General features: G+C 53.8%; 1 protein-coding gene across 1 annotated transcript in view; it reads left to right on the plus strand.

Moving 5' to 3' along the window:
- The first annotated feature begins 6941 nt into the window (after positions 1 to 6941).
- SLC12A9 (solute carrier family 12 member 9) overlaps positions 6942 to 12722 on the plus strand; it is a 42364-nt gene continuing 36583 nt past the window's right edge. Inside the window, 1 exon segment of the mRNA XM_075585132.1 lies at positions 6942 to 6966. The gene's annotated coding sequence lies outside the window, so the exon portion shown is untranslated.

A 12722-nucleotide genomic window follows, 5' to 3' on the forward strand; every position in this document is an offset into this window, starting at 1 on the left:
GGGAGGGCACAGTACTCAGTGAGAGGGGGGATGGCACAGTACTCAGTGAGAGGGGGAGGGCACAGTACTCAGAGAGGGGGGGAGGGCACAGTACTCAGTCAGGGGGAGGGCACAGTACTCAGTGAGAGGGGGAGGGCACAGTACTCAGTGAGAGGGGGGAGGGCACAGTACTCAGAGAGGGGGGGAGGGCACAGTACTCAGTCAGGGGGAGGGCACAGTACTCAGTGAGAGGGGGAGGGCACAGTACTCAGTGAGAGGGGGAGGGCACAGTACTCAGAGAGGGGGGGAGGGCACAGTACTCAGTCAGGGGGGAGGTGACAGTACTCAGGGAGAGGGGGAGGGCACAGTACTCAGTGAGGGGAGAGGGCACAATACTCAGTGAGAGGGGAGGGCACAGTACTCAGTGAGGGGGGAGGGCACAGTACTCAGTGAGTACCTGCATCGCCTCCTCCTGCAGCGCCTCCTCCTCATGCAGCGCCTCCTCCTGCAGTGCCTCCTCCTGCAGCGCCACCTCCTCCTGCAGCGCCTCCTCCTGCAACGCCTCCTCCTGCAGCACCTCCTCCTCCTGCAGCGCCTCCTCCTGCAACGCCTCCTCCTCCTGCAGCGCCTCCTCCTGCAGCGCCTCCTCCTCCTCCTGCATCGCCTCCTCCTCCTGCAGCGCCTCCTCCTGCAGCGCCTCCTCCTCCTCCTGCAGCGCCGCCTCCTCCTGCAGCGCCTCCTCCTGCAGCGCCTCCTCCTCCTGCAGCGCCTCCTCCTGCAGCGCCTCCTCCTCCTGCAGCGCCGCCTCCTCCTGCAGCGCCTCCTCCTGCAGCACCTCCTCCTGCAGCGCCTCCTCCTCCTCCTGCAGCGCCTCCTCCTGCAGCGCCTCCTCCTGCTGCGCCTCCTCCTGCTGCGCCTCCTCCTCCTGCAGCGCCTCCTCCTGCAGCGCCTCCTCCTCCTGCAACGCCTCCTCCTCCTGCAGCGCCTCCTCCTCCTGCAGTGCCTCCTCCTGCAGCGCCTCCTCCTCCTGCAGCGCCTCCTCCTCCTGCAGCGCCTCCTCCTTCAGCGCCTCCTCCTGCAGCGCCTCCTCCTGCAGCGCCTCCTCCTGCAGCGCCTCCTCCTCCTGCAGCGCCTCTTCCCCCTGCAGCGCCTCATCCTCCTGCAGCGCCTCCTCCTCCTGCAGCGCCTCTTCCCCCTGCAGCGCCTCATCCTCCTGCAGCGCCTCCTCCTGCTGCAGCGCCTCCTCCTGCTGCAGCGCCTCCTCCTCCTGCAGCGCCTCCACCTCCTGCAGCGCCTCCTCCTTCAGCGCCTCCTCCTGCAGTGCCTCCTCCTCCTGCAGCACCTCCTCCTCATGCAGCGCCTCCTCCTGCAGCGCCTCCTCCTCCTGCAGCGCCTCCTCCTGCAGCGCCTCCTCCTGCAGCACCTCCTCCTCCTTCAGCGCCTCCTCCTGCAGCACCTCCTCCCCCTACAGCGCCTCCTCCTTCAGCGCCTCCTCCTTCAGCGCCTCCTCCTTCAGCGCCTCCTCCTGCAGCACCTCCTCCTCCTTCAGCGCCTCCTCCTGCAGCACCTCCTCCCCCTACAGCGCCTCCTCCTGCAGCGCCTCCTCCTCCTGCAGCACCTCCTCCTGCAGCGCCTCCTCCTCCTGCAGCGCCTCCTCCTGCTGCGCCTCCTCCTGCAGCGCCTCCTCCTGCAGCGCCACCTCCTCCTGCAGCGCCTGCTCCTGCAACGCCTCCTCCTCCTGCAGCGCCTCCTTCTGCAGTGCCTCCTCCTCCTGTAGCGCCTCCTCCTGCAGCGCCTCCTCCTCCTCCTGCATCGCCTCCTCCTCCTGCAGCGCCTCCACCTCCTCCTGCAGTGCCGCCTCCTCCTGCAGCGCCTCCTCCTGCGCCACCTCCTCCTCCTGCAGCGCCTCCTCCTGCTGCGCCTCCTCCTCCTGCAGCGCCTCCTCCTGCAGCGCCTCCTCCTCCTGCAGCACCTCCTCCTCCTGCAGCGCCTCCTCCTGTAGTACCTCCTCCTCCTGCAGCGCCTCCTCCTGCAGCGCCTCCTCCTCCTGCAGCGCCTCCTCCTCCTGCAACGCCTCCTCCTCCTGCAGCGCCTCCTCCTCCTGCAGCGCCTCCTCCTGCAGCGCCTCCTCCTGCAGCGCCTCCTCCACCTGCAGCGCCTCCTCCTCCTGCAGCGCCTCCTCCTGCAGCGCCTCCTCCTCCTGCAGCGCCTCCTCCTGCAGCGCCTCCTCCTCCTGCAGCGCCTCCTCCTTCAGCGCCTCCGCCTGCAGCGCCTCTTCCCCCTGCAGCGCCTCATCCTCCTGCAGCGCCTCCTCCTGCAGCGCCTCTTCCTCCTGCAGCGCCTCCACCTCCTGCAGCGCCTCCTCCTTCAGCGCCTGCTCCTGCAGCGCCTCCTCCTCCTGCAGCACCTCCTCCTCCTGCAGCGCCTCCACCTCCTGCAGCGCCTCCTCCTTCAGCGCCTCCTCCTGCAGCGCCTCCTCCTCCTGCAGCGCCTCCTCCTCCTGCAGCGCCTCCACCTCCTGCAGCGCCTCCTCCTTCAGCGCCTCCTCCTGCAGCACCTCCTCCTCCTTCAGCGCCTCCTCCTGCAGCACCTCCACCCCCTACAGCGTCTCCTCCTGCAGCGCCTCCTCTGACAGTACTCAGTGAGGGGGGAGGGCAAAGTACTCAGTGAGATGGGGAGGACACAGTACTCAGGGAGGGGGGAGGTGACAGTACTCAGTGAGAGGGGGGAGGGCACAGTACTCAGTGAGGGGGAGGGCACAGTACTCAGTGAGGGGGGAGGGCACAGTACTCAGTGAGAGGGGGAGGGCACAGTACTCAGTGAGAGGGGGGAGGGCACAGTACTCAGTGAAAGGGGGAGGGCACAGTACTCAGTGAGAGGGGGAGGGCACAGTACTCAGTGATGGGGGAGGGCACAGTACTCAGTGAGAGGGGAGGGCACAGTACTCAGTGAGAGAGGGGAGGGCACAGTACTCAGTGAGAGGGGGAGGGCACAGTATTCAGTGAGAGGGGGGAGGGCACAGTACTCAGTGAGGGGGAGGGCACAGTACTCAGTGAGAGGGGAGGGCACAGTACTCAGTGAGAGGGGGAGGGTACAGTACTCAGTGAGAGGGGGGAGGGCACAGTACTCAGTGAGAGGGGGGAGGGCACAGTACTCAGTGAGGGGGAGGGCACAGTACTCAGTGAGAGGGGAGGGCACAGTACTCAGTGAGAGGGGGAGGGCACAGTACTCAGTGAGAGGGGGAGGGCACAGTACTCAGTGAGAGGGGGAGGGCACAGTACTCAGTGAGAGGGGGAGGGCATAGTACTCAGTGAGAGGGGGAGGGCACAGTACTCAGTGAGAGGGGTTGGGCACAGTACTCAGTGAGAGGGGGAGGGCACAGTACTCAGTGAGAGGGGGAGGGCACAGTACTCAGTGAGAGGGGGGAGGGCACAGTACTCACTGAGAGGGGGAGGGCACAGTACTCAGTGAGAGGGGGGGCACAGTACTCAGTGAGATGGGGGAGGGCACAGTACTCAGTGAGAGGGGAGAGGACACAGTACTCAGTGAGAGGGGGAGGGCACAGTACTCAGTGAGAGGGGAGGGCACAGTACTCAGTGAGAGGGGGGAGGGCACAGTACTCAGTGAGAGGGGGGAGGGCACAGTACTCAGTGAGAGGGGGGAGGGCAAAGTACTCAGTGAGAGGGGGAGGGCACAGTACTCAGTGAGAGGGGGAGGGCACAGTACTCAGTGAGAGTGGGGAGGGCACAGTACTCAGTGAGAGGGGGGAGGGTACAGTACTCAGTGAGGGGGGAGGGCACAGTACTCAGTGAGAGGGGGAGGGCACAGTACTCAGTGAGAGGGGGAGGACACAGTACTCAGTGAGAGGGGGAGGGCACAGTACTCAGTGGAGGGGGGAGGGCACAGTACTCAGTGAGAGGGGGGAGGGCACAGTACTCAGTGAGAGGGGGAGGGCACAGTACTCAGTGAGAGGGGGAGGGCACAGTACTCAGTGAGAGGGGGAGGGCACAGTACTCAGTGAGAGGGGGAGGGCACAGTACTCAGTGAGGGGGGAGGGCACAGTACTCAGTGAGAGGGGGAGGGCACAGTACTCAGTGAGGGGGGAGGGCACAGTACTCAGTGAGAGGGGGGAGGGCACAGTACTCAGTGAGAGGGGAGGGCACAGTACTCAGTGAGAGGGGGAGGGCACAGTACTCAGTGAGAGAGGAGGGCACAGTACTCAGTGAGAGGGGGGAGGGCACAGTACTCAGTGAGAGGGGGAGGGCACAGTACTCAGTGAGAGGGGGAGGGCACAGTACTCAGTGAGAGGGGAGGGCACAGTACTCAGTGAGAGGGGGAGGGCACAGTACTCAGTGAGAGGGGGAGGGCCCAGTACTCAGTGAGAGGGGGGAGGCACAGTACTCAGTGAGAGGGGGGAGGGCACAGTACTCAGTGAGAGGGGGAGGGCACAGTACTCAGTGAGAGGGGGAGGGCACAGTACTCAGTGAGAGGGGGGAGGGCACAGTACTCAGTGAGAGGGGGAGGGCACAGTACTCAGTGAGAGGGGAGGGCACAGTACTCAGTGAGAGGGGGAGGGCACAGTACTCAGTGAGAGGGGGAGGGCACAGTACTCAGTGAGAGGGGGAGGGCACAGTACTCAGTGAGAGGGGGGAGGGCACAGTACTCAGTGAGAGGGTTGAGGGCACAGTACTCAGTGAGAGGGGGAGGGCACAGTACTCAGTGAGAGGGGGAGGGGGAGGGCACAGTACTCAGTGAGAGGGGGGAGGGCACAGTACTCAGTGAGAGGGGGAGGGCACAGTACTCAGTGAGAGGGGGGAGGGCAAAGTACTCAGTGAGAGGGGGAGGGCACAGTACTCAGTGAGAGGGGGAGGGCACAGTACTCAGTGAGAGTGGGGAGGGCACAGTACTCAGTGAGAGGGGGGAGGGTACAGTACTCAGTGAGGGGGGAGGGCACAGTACTCAGTGAGAGGGGGAGGGCACAGTACTCAGTGAGAGGGGGAGGACACAGTACTCAGTGAGAGGGGGAGGGCACAGTACTCAGTGGGAGGGGGGAGGGCACAGTACTCAGTGAGAGGGGGGAGGGCACAGTACTCAGTGAGAGGGGGAGGGCACAGTACTCAGTGAGAGGGGGAGGGCACAGTACTCAGTGAGAGGGGGAGGGCACAGTACTCAGTGAGAGGGGGAGGGCACAGTACTCAGTGAGGGGGGAGGGCACAGTACTCAGTGAGAGGGGGAGGGCACAGTACTCAGTGAGGGGGGAGGGCACAGTACTCAGTGAGAGGGGGGAGGGCACAGTACTCAGTGAGAGGGGAGGGCACAGTACTCAGTGAGAGGGGGAGGGCACAGTACTCAGTGAGAGAGGAGGGCACAGTACTCAGTGAGAGGGGGGAGGGCACAGTACTCAGTGAGAGGGGGGAGGGCACAGTACTCAGTGAGAGGGGGAGGGCACAGTACTCAGTGAGAGGGGAGGGCACAGTACTCAGTGAGAGGGGGAGGGCACAGTACTCAGTGAGAGGGGGAGGGCCCAGTACTCAGTGAGAGGGGGGAGGCACAGTACTCAGTGAGAGGGGGGAGGGCACAGTACTCAGTGAGAGGGGGAGGGCACAGTACTCAGTGAGAGGGGGAGGGCACAGTACTCAGTGAGAGGGGGGAGGGCACAGTACTCAGTGAGAGGGGGAGGGCACAGTACTCAGTGAGAGGGGAGGGCACAGTACTCAGTGAGAGGGGGAGGGCACAGTACTCAGTGAGAGGGGGAGGGCACAGTACTCAGTGAGAGGGGGGAGGGCACAGTACTCAGTGAGAGGGTTGAGGGCACAGTACTCAGTGAGAGGGGGAGGGCACAGTACTCAGTGAGAGGGGGAGGGGGAGGGCACAGTACTCAGTGAGAGGGGGGAGGGCACAGTACTCAGTGAGAGGGGGGAGGGCACAGTACTCAGTGAGAGGGGGGAGGGCACAGTACTCAGTGAGAGGGGGGAGGGCACAGTACTCAGTGAGAGGGGGAGGGCACAGTACTCAGTGAGAGGGGGGAGGGTACAGTATTCAGTGAGAGGGGGAGGGCACAGTACTCAGTGAGAGGGGGGAGGGCACAGTACTCAGTGAGAGGGGGAGGGCACAGTACTCAGTGAGAGGGGGAGGGCACAGTACTCAGTGAGAGGGGGAGGGCACAGTACTCAGTGAGAGGGGGGAGGGCACAGTACTCAGTGAGAGGGGGGAGGGCACAGTATTCAGTGAGGGGGGAGGGCACAGTACTCAGTGAGAGGGGGAGGGCACAGTACTCAGTGAGAGGGGGGAGGGCACAGTACTCAGTGAGAGGGGGAGGGCACAGTACTCAGTGAGAGGGGGAGGGCACAGTACTCAGTGAGAGGGGGAGGGCACAGTACTCAGTGAGGGGGGAGGGCACAGTACTCAGTGAGAGGGGGGAGGGCACAGTACTCAGTGAGAGGGGGAGGGCCCAGTACTCAGTGAGAGGGGGAGGCACAGTACTCAGTGAGAGGGGGGATGGCACAGTATTCAGTGAGAGGGGGAGGGCACAGTACTCAGTGAGAGGGGGAGGGCACAGTACTCAGTGAGAGGGGGAGGGCACAGTATTCAGTGAGGGGGGAGGGCACAGTACTCAGTGAGAGGGGGAGGGCACAGTACTCAGTGAGAGGGGGAGGGCACAGTACTCAGTGAGAGGGGGAGGGCACAGTACTCAGTGAGAGGGGGGAGGGCACAGTACTCAGTGAGAGGGGGGAGGCACAGTACTCAGTGAGAGGGGGAGGGCACAGTACTCAGTGAGAGGGGGAGGGCACAGTACTCAGTGAGAGGGGGAGGGCACAGTACTCAGTGAGAGGGGGGAGGGCACAGTACTCAGTGAGAGGGGGGAGGGCACATGATCTGTCAGCTGATCGGGGGGGGGGAGGAGGGGGCAAGGGGGGGACGCAGGGGGAGGGGGAGGGCCAGTTGGGTGGCAGCGCTGAAGGGAGGCTGCTCTGTGCTGACTGCAGGGTGTGTATCTCTATATAGTGTGTGTAATAATGTGTATCTCTATATAGTGTGTGTAATAATGTGTATCTCTATATAGTGTGTGTAATAATTGTGTATCTCTATATAGTGTGTGTAATAATGTGTATCTCTATATAGTGTGTGTAATAATGTGTATCTCTATATAGTGTGTGAATAATGTGTATCTCTATATAGTGTGTGTGTGTAATAATGTGTATCTCTATATAGTGTGTGTAATAATGTGTATCTCTATATAGTGTGTGTGTAATAATGTGTATCTCTATATAGTGTGTGTGTAATAATGTGTATCTCTATATAGTGTGTGTAATAATGTGTATCTCTATATAGTGTGTGTGTAATAATGTGTATCTCTATATAGTGTGTGTATTAATGTGTATCTCTATATAGTGTGTGTGTGTAATAATGTGTATCTCTATATAGTGTGTGTGTAATAATGTGTATCTCTATATAGTGTGTGTAATAATGTGTATCTCTATATAGTGTGTGTGTGTAATAATGTGTATCTCTATATAGTGTGTGTGTGTGTGTTGTGTGTGTAATAATGTGTATCTCTATATAGTGTGTGTGTAATAATGTGTATCTCTATATAGTGTGTGTAATAATGTGTATCTCTATATAGTGTGTGTGTAATAATGTGTATCTCTATATAGTGTGTGTGTATTAATGTGTATCTCTTATATAGTGTGTGTGTGTAATAATGTGTATCTCTATATAGTGTGTGTGTAATAATGTGTATCTCTATATAGTGTGTGTGTAATAATGTGTATCTCTATATAGTGTGTGTAATAATGTGTATCTCTATATAGTGTGGTGTAATAATGTGTATCTCTATATAGTGTGTGTGTATTAATGTGTATCTCTATATAGTGTGTGTGTGTGTGTGTGTAATAATGTGTATCTCTATATAGTGTGTGTGTGTAATAATGTGTATCTCTATATAGTGTGTGTGTGTAATAATGTGTATCTCTATATAGTGTGTGTGTGTAATAATGTGTATCTCTATATAGTGTGTGTGTAATAATGTGTATCTCTATATAGTGTGTGTGTGTAATAATGTGTATTCCTATATAGTGTGTGTGTAATAATGTGTATCTCTATATAGTGTGTGTGTAATAATGTGTATCTCTATATAGTGTGTGTAATAATGTGTATCTCTATATAGTGTGTGTAATAATGTGTATCTCTATATAGTGTGTGTGTATTAATGTGTATCTCTAGTGTGTGTTGTAATAATGTGTATCTCTATATATAGTGTGTGTGTGTGTGTAATAATGTGTATCTCTATATAGTGTGTGTGTGTAATAATGTGTATCTCTATATAGTGTGTGTAATAATGTGTATCTCTATATAGTGTGTGTAATAATGTGTATCTCTATATAGTGTGTGTGTGTGGTGTAATAATGTGTATCTCTATATAGTGTGTGTAATAATGTGTATCTCTATATAGTGTGTGTGTATAATAATGTGTATCTCTATATAGTGTGTGTGTAATAATGTGTATCTCTATATAGTGTGTGTGTGTAATAATGTGTATCTCTATATAGTGTGGTGTATAATATGTGTATCTCTATATAGTGTGTGTATAATAATGTGTATCTCTATATAGTGTGTGTATAATAATGTGTATCTCTATATAGTGTGTGTAATAATGTGTATCTCTATATAGTGTGTGTAATAATGTGTATCTCTATATAGTGTGTGTAATAATGTGTATCTCTATATAGTGTGTGTGTGTGTGTGTGTAATAATGTGTATCTCTATATAGTGTGTGTGATAATGTGTATCTCTATATAGTGTGTATAATAATGTGTATCTCTATAGTGTGTGTGTGTCAATAATGTGTATCTCTATATAGTGTGTGTATAATAATGTGTATCTCTATATAGTGTGTGTATAATAATGTGTATCTCTATATAGTGTGTGTGTGTAATAATGTGTATCTCTATATAGTGTGTGTGTAATAATGTGTATCTCTATATAGTGTGTGTGTAATAATGTGTATCTCTATATAGTGTGTGTAATAATGTGTATCTCTATATAGTGTGTGTAATAATGTGTATCTCTATATAGTGTGTATAATAATGTGTATCTCTATATAGTGTGTGTGTGTAATAATGTGTATCTCTATATAGTGTGTGTGTGTAATAATGTGTATCTCTATATAGTGTGTGTAATAATGTGTATCTCTATATAGTGTGTGTGTGTGTGTGTGTAATAATGTGTATCTCTATATAGTGTGTGTGTAATAATGTGTATCTCTATATAGTGTGTGTGTGTAATAATGAGTATCTCTATATAGTGTGTGTAATAATGAGTATCTCTATATAGTGTGTGTAATAATGTGTATCTCTATATAGTGTGTGTAATATGTGTATCTCTTATAGTGTGTGTAATAATGTGTATCTCTATATAGTGTGTGTATAATAATGTGTATCTCTATATAGTGTGTGTGTGTAATAATGTGTATCTCTATATAGTGTGTGTGTGTAATAATGTGTATCTCTATATAGTGTGTGTATAATAATGTGTATCTCTATATAGTGTGTGTGTAATAATGTGTATCTCTATATAGTGTGTGTGTAATAATGTGTATCTCTATATAGTGTGTGTGTAATAATGTGTATCTCTATATAGTGTGTGTGTAATAATGTGTATCTCTATATAGTGTGTGTGTGTAATAATGAGTATCTCTATATAGTGTGTGTAATAATGTGTATCTCTATATAGTGTGTGTGTGTATTAATGTGTATCTCTATATAGTGTGTGTAATAATGTGTATCTCTATATAGTGTGTGTGTGTGTGTGTGTGTAATAATGTGTATCTCTATATAGTGTGTGTAATAATGTGTATCTCTATATAGTGTGTGTAATAATGTGTATCTCTATATAGTGTGTGTGTAATAATGTGTATCTCTATATAGTGTGTGTGTGTAATAATGTGTATCTCTATATAGTGTGTGTAATAATGTGTATCTCTATATAGTGTGTGTATAATAATGTGTATCTCTATTTAGTGTGTGTGTAATAATGTGTATCTCTATATAGTGTGTGTAATAATGTGTATCTCTATATAGTGTGTGTATAATAATGTGTATCTCTATATAGTGTGTGTGTGTGTGTGTGTAATAATGTGTATCTCTATATAGTGTGTGTATAATAATGTGTATCTCTATATAGTGTGTGTATAATAATGTGTATTTCTATATAGTGTGTGTGTAGTAATGTGTATCTCTATATAGTGTGTGTAATAATGTGTATCTCTATATAGTGTGTGTAATAATGTGTATCTCTATATAGTGTGTGTAATAATGTGTATCTCTATATAGTGTGTGTAATAATGTGTATCTCTATATAGTGTGTGTAATAATGTGTATCTCTATATAGTGTGTGTGTTTAATAATGTGTATCTCTATATAGTGTGTATATCACTCTCCCCCCCCTGCACCTCACACCACTCTCCCCCCCTGCACCTCACACCACTCTCCCCCCCTGCACCTCACACCACTCTCCCCCCCCTGCACCTCACACCACTCTCCCCCCCTGCACCTCACACCACTCTCCCCCCCTGCACCTCACATCACTCTCTCCCCCCCTGCACCTCACACCACTCTCCCTCCCTGCACCTCACATCACTCTCCCCCCCTGCACCTCACATCACTGTCCCCCCCCCTGCACCTCACATCACTGTCCCCCCCCTGCACCTCACATCACTCTCTCCCCCCTGCACCTCACATCACTCTCCTCCCTGCACCTCACGTCACTCTACCCCCCCTGCACCTCACGTCACTCTCCCCCCCCCTGCACTCACGTCACTCTCCCCCCCCTGCACCTCACGTCACTCTCCCCCCCCCTGCACCTCACGTCACTCCCCCCCCCTGCACCTCACGTCACTCTCCCCCCCCTGCACCTCACATCACTCTCCCCCCCCTGCACCTCACATCACTCTCCCCCTCCCTGCACCTCACATCACCCCCCCTCCTGCACCTCACATCACTCTCCCCCCCTGCACCTCACATCACTCTCCCCCCCCTGCACCTCACATCACTCTCCCCCCCCTGCACCTCACATCACTCTCCCTCCTGCACCTCACGTCACTCTCCCCCCCCTGCACCTCACATCACTCTCCCCCCCTGCACCTCACATCACTCTCCCTCCCTGCACCTCACGTCACTCTCCCCCCCTGCACCTCACATCACTCTCCCCCTGCACCTCACATCACTCTCCCTCCCTGCACCTCACGTCACTCTCCCCCCCCTGCACCTCACATCACTCTCCCCCCCTGCACCTCACATCACTCTCCCCCCCTGCACTTCACATCTCTTCCCCCCCCTGCACCTCACATCACTCCCCCCCCTGCACCTCACATCACTCTCCCCCCTGCACCTCACATCACTCTCCCCCCCCCTGCACCTCACATCACTCTCTCCCCCCCTGCACCTCACATCACTCTCCTCCCCCTGCACCTCACATCACTCTCCTCCCCCTGCACCTCACATCACTCTCCCCCTCTGCACCTCACATCACTCTCCCCCCCCCTGCACCTCACATCACTCTCCCCCCCCTGCACCTCACATCACTCTCCCCCCTGCACCTCACATCACTCTCCCCCCCCTGCACCTCACACCACTCTCCCCCCCCTGCACCTCACACCACTCCCCCCCCCTGCACCTCACACCACTCTCCCCCCCTGCACTTCACATCTCTTCCCCCTCCTGCACCTCACATCACTCCCCCCCCTGCACCTCACATCACTCTCCCCCCTGCACCTCACATCACTCTCCCCCCCCTGCACCTCACATCACTCTCTCCCCCCCCTGCACCTCACATCACTCTCCTCCCCCTGCACCTCACATCACTCTCCCCCTCTGCACCTCACATCACTCTCTCCCCCCCTGCACCTCACATCACTCTCCTCCCCCTGCACCTCACATCACTCTCCCCCCCCCTGCACCTCACATCACTCTCCCCCCCCTGCACCTCACATCACTCCCCCCCCTGCACCTCACATCACTCTCCCCCCTGCATCACACATCTCTCCCCCCCTGCATCACACATCTCTCCCCCCCTGCACCTCACATCACTCTCCCCCCCCCTGCACCTCACATCACTCTCTCCCCCCTGCACCTCACATCACTCTCCTCCCCCTGCACCTCACATCACTCTCACTGTGTGTAATAATGTGTATCTCTATAGTGTGTGTATAATAATGTGTATCTCTATATAGTGTGTGTGTGTGTGTGTGTGTGTAATAATGTGTATCTCTATATAGTGTGTGTATAATAATGTGTATCTCTATATAGTGTGTGTATAATAATGTGTATTTCTATATAGTGTGTGTGTAATAATGTGTATCTCTATATAGTGTGTGTAATAATGTGTATCTCTATATAGTGTGTGTAATAATGTGTATCTCTATATAGTGTGTGTAATAATGTGTATCTCTATATAGTGTGTGTAATAATGTGTATCTCTATATAGTGTGTGTAATAATGTGTATCTCTATATAGTGTGTGTGTTTAATAATGTGTATCTCTATATAGTGTGTATATCACTCTCCCCCCCTGCACCTCACACCACTCTCCCCCCCTGCACCTCACACCACTCTCCCCCCCCTGCACCTCACACCACTCTCCCCCCCTGCACCTCACACCACTCTCCCCCCCTGCACCTCACACCACTCTCCCCCCCTGCACCTCACATCACTCTCTCCCCCCCCCTGCACCTCACACCACTCTCCC

Source organism: Ascaphus truei, unplaced genomic scaffold, assembly GCF_040206685.1.
Source record: "Ascaphus truei isolate aAscTru1 unplaced genomic scaffold, aAscTru1.hap1 HAP1_SCAFFOLD_946, whole genome shotgun sequence".
Taxonomy (NCBI): Eukaryota; Metazoa; Chordata; class Amphibia; order Anura; family Ascaphidae; genus Ascaphus; species Ascaphus truei.